At 44.9% G+C, this 6,389-nt stretch overlaps 1 pseudogene; it reads left to right on the plus strand.

The window, feature by feature from the left end:
• The first annotated feature begins 3,631 nt into the window (after positions 1 to 3,631).
• On the plus strand, positions 3,632 to 5,221 carry LOC110258504 (annotated as a pseudogene).
• The last annotated feature ends 1,168 nt before the right edge of the window (positions 5,222 to 6,389 follow it).

Below are 6,389 nucleotides of genomic sequence, written 5' to 3' on the forward strand. Positions count from 1 at the left end.
TGGAATAACCAGTGTGAAGAACAGAATGGAAGTTCCTTAAAAAAACTAAAAATAGAACTACCACATGACCCAGCAATCCCACGCCTCAGCATGTATCCCAAGAAAACTATAATTCAAAAAGATATATACACCCATAAGTTCACTGCACTAGTTACAATAGCCAAGACATGGAAGAAGCATAAATGGATAAAGAATTGATAAAGAATATGCGCTACAAATATACGATGGAATAGTACTCAGCTATAAAAAGAATGAAATAATGGCATTTGTAGCAGTATGGATGGACCTAGGAATTATCATGCTAAAGTCAAGTAAGTCAGACAGACAAAGACAAATATATCACTTAAATGTGCAATAAAAATAATAAAACAACATATTTATAAAACAAACTCAAATTTTGAAATCAAACTTTTGGCTACCCTGGGAGAAACTGTGGTGGCCAGAGGGATAAATTGGGAGGATATGTATAACATATACACATATATATAAAATATATAATTAACAAACACCTACTATATAGCATAGGGAAAACTATTTAATTCTGTAATAACCTATATGGGATAAAATGGATATATGTATATGTATAACTGAATCATTTTGCTTTATACCTGAAACTAATACAACACTGTAAGTCAGCTGTACACCAATAAAATAAAATAAATACATGTACTAGCACAAAGTTTGGCTTTAATGTCACACCACTATAGCTAATATCAAGAAGCCAGGACACTACTCTGCATCCCAGGGTTTAGGAAACAGTTTCTGCCTCTTTTAAGTGTGCTGCCACAGCCATGGTTTTCTTGGAACGTAAGATTGGTAATTAAACATTAAAACATGAATTCTAGCTTCTCTTAACATTCATTTCTGTCAGAGCAAACTTATCTGCCAATAATGCTCCACAAGTATAGATTTACCTCACTTCTAACTTATAAATTGATACCTGATTTACACTCAAATCTCTTAACTTTAAGGGTGTCCCAAAAAATGAAATATTTAGCATCCCAATCTTAGAAATACAAGGCAAAAGAAAGGCTATGAGTGTCAATCAACATATCCATCAAACTCCATCACTCTGGCTACTAAAATTCCATTCATAGCTTTCTATGCATAATAAATGTCCATCAGTACCAGAAGACAAAGCCAAAGAGAATAACTAACATACCACCAGTCATGGTACCCATCTCAAAGAGACATTTATTCTCTGCTTATTTAGTCTAGATTCTGCCTTACATTTCTGTACATAGAAAACCAATTTATAAGTCAGTTATCCAAAATGTACTATATATAAAGTATTTAGGGAATAAAAGAGCAAAGCTTATATCCATAATAAGGGAAAGAGAAAACATTCCTAACCACCATATTAGGGGAAAATCACAGGGAAATGTAACTACAGGTCCAAATATAGATGTATTTGAAGGGAAGAAGACATACTCAGTTACTAAAGCCTGAATTTCAGTTCACAGGGCTATGGGTTGATATTTGTAATGTTTTTTCTCACCACATATTTCATGTTGCCCTTTCCTTTAGTCAGCACCTCAGCACCTGAAATTTTATTACCCAGTGCTTTCAGCCATTAGTGTTTCTGCTTTTTTCTATTATCACAAGTTATGAAGGAGTTGATCAGTTAAACCTAAGGAGCCCATGCTTTCAAAACGCATTCCTCTCTACCTCCTTTTTCTTAATAATTAGGATTAAACATACTGCAAAGTATGATAAGCATATTCTTTCCTTGTTGACTCAATGGTATTGAGACCCAAAGTGGCACAGGGACTATGTGGAAATAATATTTTGTTTCTGGGTAAATTTTACCTTTAAAGCAGAGGAGTACAAATTCCTGGTGATGGAAAACAAAAATCTGCAGTGGATTGTAAGATAAGACCACTTACAAATCTTCAGTACCAGAACAGTATGTTGTATCCAGGCAGAAATGCTACCACATTTTGTAGGACAATATGCTTACAGCTTGTAGAGATGCCATTACTGAATCTTCAAAAGGTCACTTCAAATTTATATGAAAACAGTTTTAGAGAAAACTATGTTAAGACACACTAACTCCCCAGACCAGAGCCACTCTGTCATATATATTAATTGCATTATTGATGTTACTGTAAAATGGAATGGTTGGTCAAAAAAAAAAGCAATTTATGCATGACCTCATAATAGTGAATCATACACTCAGTAAATCCACAACTGATAATGGGTGTGTCTTCTCTGAGGTCAGAGAAGACATACCCATATCCAGCATAATTTGATTCAAGTGAAAAGAGAGTTTATTTAGCAAAGAAGGGCATTAAATATAAACTTCCACTGGGTGACTGCCCAATCCTCCAGGGAAACAGTGTTATAACAGGTAAAAATAGTGACTTGTGAAAATTTGAGACTACATCCCATCAATGGCAGTGATCCATTTAGACTCAGTGGGGTGAAGGCCAAGCTGTTTGACCCCAGAATGATCTTCAGCCCAGCTACCTTGTGAACATATTGATCTGATGTTGTGATAATCAGTGAAAGAAGCTGACCAGGATGGGTCAATTTGTCTCTCTGATTACTGAGAATTTCTTCTGCCATACATACTCTTTTGTGAGCATTCACACCAGAAAAAAATATGCATTTCATCTCACCTGATCTTGACCCTGAAATTTCTAGGCACATAAAACCTGGATCCTTTACAAGGATCTCACTAACCATTATTTTAATTGTCCTTACCTTCCTGTCATGTGGTTAGGCATTGCCATCAGTCATCGCATATTTGCACCTCGGGCACTTCTTCAAGATACACTGTACAAAGTTTGTCCACTTGAGGGATTCATCTCCACTAGCCTTCAGGCCCATGCCTGAGTGTGCAGGTAAAATAGAATAGCATTTCTTTTCTAACAGATGACAGTGAGTGAGGCCAGACAAACTCTAAGTCAGAACAGATTTGATTTCCTGAGTCAATTGCTCATTATGATCTTTCTATGGGTCCAGGACACAGAATCCAACAGTGTTCATTTGTACGTTTCTACATGTTAAAGGGGTCTTGCTGCACAAGTAGAGGAGTCTAAGAATATTTCTCACAAGAAGAATGGATCTTAGCATAGCTTTGTTCCATAAACTAGAGTTCTGTGATATGCTTCTCTTATTGGAGATTTCTACAGACTCCAATTAGAATCCTGATCCAGCAGAGAAATAGCAGCTGTCCTCTGAATCTGCTGGATCAGCAAAAGCATCTACACAACAGCATGAACAACAGCCAGGGCAGCAGCTAAATTTTCTCTTATTCTATATTACTGAGTTCATGAGTTAGGGCCAATTTTCAGCCAAATATTCTTCACGACCTCCAAAATCTAACTAGATCCAGTAAATATCATATCTTATATTAGCTAAGGAAACCAGGTGTTGCAACAGATAAGCCCAAAATCTCATGAGAAAAAAAGACATAGCATTTGAAAAAAATAAAAACTGTTAATAATCACAGGTTATAGGGCTGCATACATAAAAACACCCAATGCAACTATGTTAATAATAACTAATGAATCATAGAGTTAGCAAGACATTAATAGGATGGCTGGATATATGTTAGTACACTGTGTACATTTTATTTTAAAATCAGTATAATGAATAGTTTTTATTTCCTAATTCTAAAATTTTTATGGAGATTCAATGGCTGAACCACAGTCAAAATGCCACTGAAGAACAGAAAAAGTATGATGTTTCTCAGAATTTCATTAACTGGGCTCTCTGCAGCAAGACCAGTGTCCCCTTCCTCTTCAGCAAAGAGCTGGTAAGAAGAACGCCACCTTCTCCATCACCAGTCGGGGCAATTGTGTTTCAGATGCAGCTACTGCTGGAGGCAAAATGTAACACAGACCCTGGCTCCCTTTGGAGAATCAGATTCATGTGGGAGCCTAACTTCTGGACTAAGCAGCTGGCTTCCCTTGGCTGTATAACTACAGACGGCAGACAGCTGTCACAGGCAGATTTTCTTGCTTATGGAGGCTTCCAGGGTCCATCATCTTTCTGTCAAAGCCATCAGTCCCCAGTTGCTCCGCAAGAGACTCCCAGCCACCCCTCCTACAAGTTCCAGTCTCCAGCCCTGTGCTCCTCATCGGTCTGCTGCTCTCATTGCCCCCCAGTGTCGCCCTCCCTCAAAGGCCAGGTCCCCCCACCCAGACTGCACCCAGCCCACAGCTTTAGGCCGTCCTCTGAGATGCCCCAGCAGCTGGGGTCCCTGCAGTGCTCCGCCCTGCTGCCCAAAAACAAAGACCTGCCCTGCCACCCGCATTCTCCCAAGCTGCTGCAGCCCTGGCTGGACATGGAGCCCTCCCCCTGAGCCGGAGAGCAGGTCCCAGCGGCTGGGGCAGCCGCCGGCCCTCCAGCCCGTGTGCGTCGTCCCTCCCCAGGATGCTCAGCAGGGCACCCACGCGCACCCTGCCTCACACACACCCTCTGTCCACCTCCAGTTTGGCCACCACCCGGAGCTGAAGCTCAGCCACTTTCAGCAGCAGCCACAGCAGCAGCTACCACCACCGCCCCTGCCACCACCCCTTCCCCGCAGCAGCCACCCCCTTTCCTGCCTCCATCCCAGCACCTGGCTCCCGGTCAGCAGGAGGGCCCTCCTGGGCCTGCCTGTGCCCAGAATGTGGACATTATGCACCACAAGTTTGAGCTGGAGGAGATGCAGAAGGACCTGGAGCTCCTCCTTCAGGCTCAGCAGCCCAGCCTGCAGCTGAGTCAGACCAAGCCCCCTCAGCACCTTCAGCAAACCATTGTGGGGCGGATCAACTACATCGTGCGGCAGCCAGCGCCCATCCAGCCCCAGAGCCGGGTGGACCCTGTGCAGGCTGCAGATGAGCCCCCAGCACCTGAAGGCCCAAAGCCAGCTCTTCCTCTTGACAAGAACACCGCGGCCAGCCTGCCCCAGGCAGCCGGCGGGGAGACCCCGCACCCTGTCCCTGCCCTGGGCAGCGCCGCCCAGCACTCCTCTCCGAAGGTGGTGAGAAAGGTACTAACAGAGCCAGCTTTCCCTGACCCTGCGGGACCCTGTGCCCATCAAGACCTCAGGGACCCGGCCCAGGATGATTTGACAGGGGGGAGGAGTGTCCCTGTTCCACCCCGGATGCTCCAGAGCCCTGACTCTTGCCGCCTGTCCTAGTGAGTCAGCAAGGCCCTCCGCCACCCCCTCCCAAGTCCAGGAGCATGGGGAGAGGTGGGGCGAGGGGAAAGAAGCCAATTACGGACCGCTGACTCTGTACGGGGGCTGTGTGTGCTTCTCAGGTCACTTCACCTTCCCGACAGGTCTGGGAGGCGGCATCCTTGTTTTATAGCTAAGGAAACTGAGATCCAGGCTTCTACAGCTAGTAGATGAGAAGGCTAAGGTGTATCTACATCTAGAATCTGAAGCCTAAACTTTTTTCCTCTGCAACCGATGTGAATGGGGAAGAGTCCTCTGTGGCCGCAGAGTCCAGTTGGTTGGCTTAGGGCTGGAATGATGAGCATGCTGGGGGAGTGGTCTGGAAGGCGTCCTGTGGGGGTGGCTGAGCACTAGGGGCACTGGGGTGTCTCGAAGACAAGCTCTAGGAGCCCTTCCTGTCTGTCCACCTGCCGCTCCCTGGAAGGGTTCATGGCAGTAACCCAGGGTCCCAGGACTCCTCAGCAGTCCTACTCTCAGTTGCCCTTCACGCCTGCTCAGGCCATGCTCCTGAGCACTGGCACCTCAGCACTGTGCACACCTTTCCCTCAGCCCTGTGTGTCCCTTGGCCCCATCCCACTCATCCTTCTGCCTCTTCAGGCCCAGGACTCCAGTCTCCAGGTGCCTCCCCTCAGCCCTGTTCTCGAAGCCCTGTCCGCTGGTCTATACCCTCCTAGCCCACATCCCCAGCCCTGCGCATCCTCTGGGCTCTTCAGCCCCAGTTCCACTAGTCCTTCTGTGCGCCTGCCCCTCCTCATGTCTCTCCCAGCAGCAACACTGCCATCTGTGTCCTAGATCAGTCTAGCTCAGGGCTACGTGAGAGTTTGAAAAAGGAAGAGATGGCACAAATGAAATGTCAACTTGGCCACTTCCTATGACTCTTGAGGTCTAGGCAGGCCTGTGGTGTGCATGGCTCTCTGTTTCTGCCCTACCTGTCTTATCCTTTTGGAAATGGTTTGGCTTTAAAGGCCATAGAGATTCTGTAAATTGGCCATTTGTGACTCTTAAAAAAAAATTATGATGTTTCTGCAAGTACTGACAATGTGGCAAACAGAACAGAGGAACAGGCTTGAGAATTAAACTCACACATACATAGAAGCTTGATATGGACACTGTGGCCTAACAGACAGTGGGAAAATCACAGAACTTGTAATACTTGGTGCTAGGAAATCTGACTATTCATACAAAGAAAAAGAAATCAAATTGGACCCCTACTTCA

This window comes from Sus scrofa, unplaced genomic scaffold (genome assembly GCF_000003025.6).
Source record: "Sus scrofa isolate TJ Tabasco breed Duroc unplaced genomic scaffold, Sscrofa11.1 Contig2206, whole genome shotgun sequence".
Taxonomy (NCBI): domain Eukaryota; kingdom Metazoa; phylum Chordata; class Mammalia; order Artiodactyla; family Suidae; genus Sus; species Sus scrofa.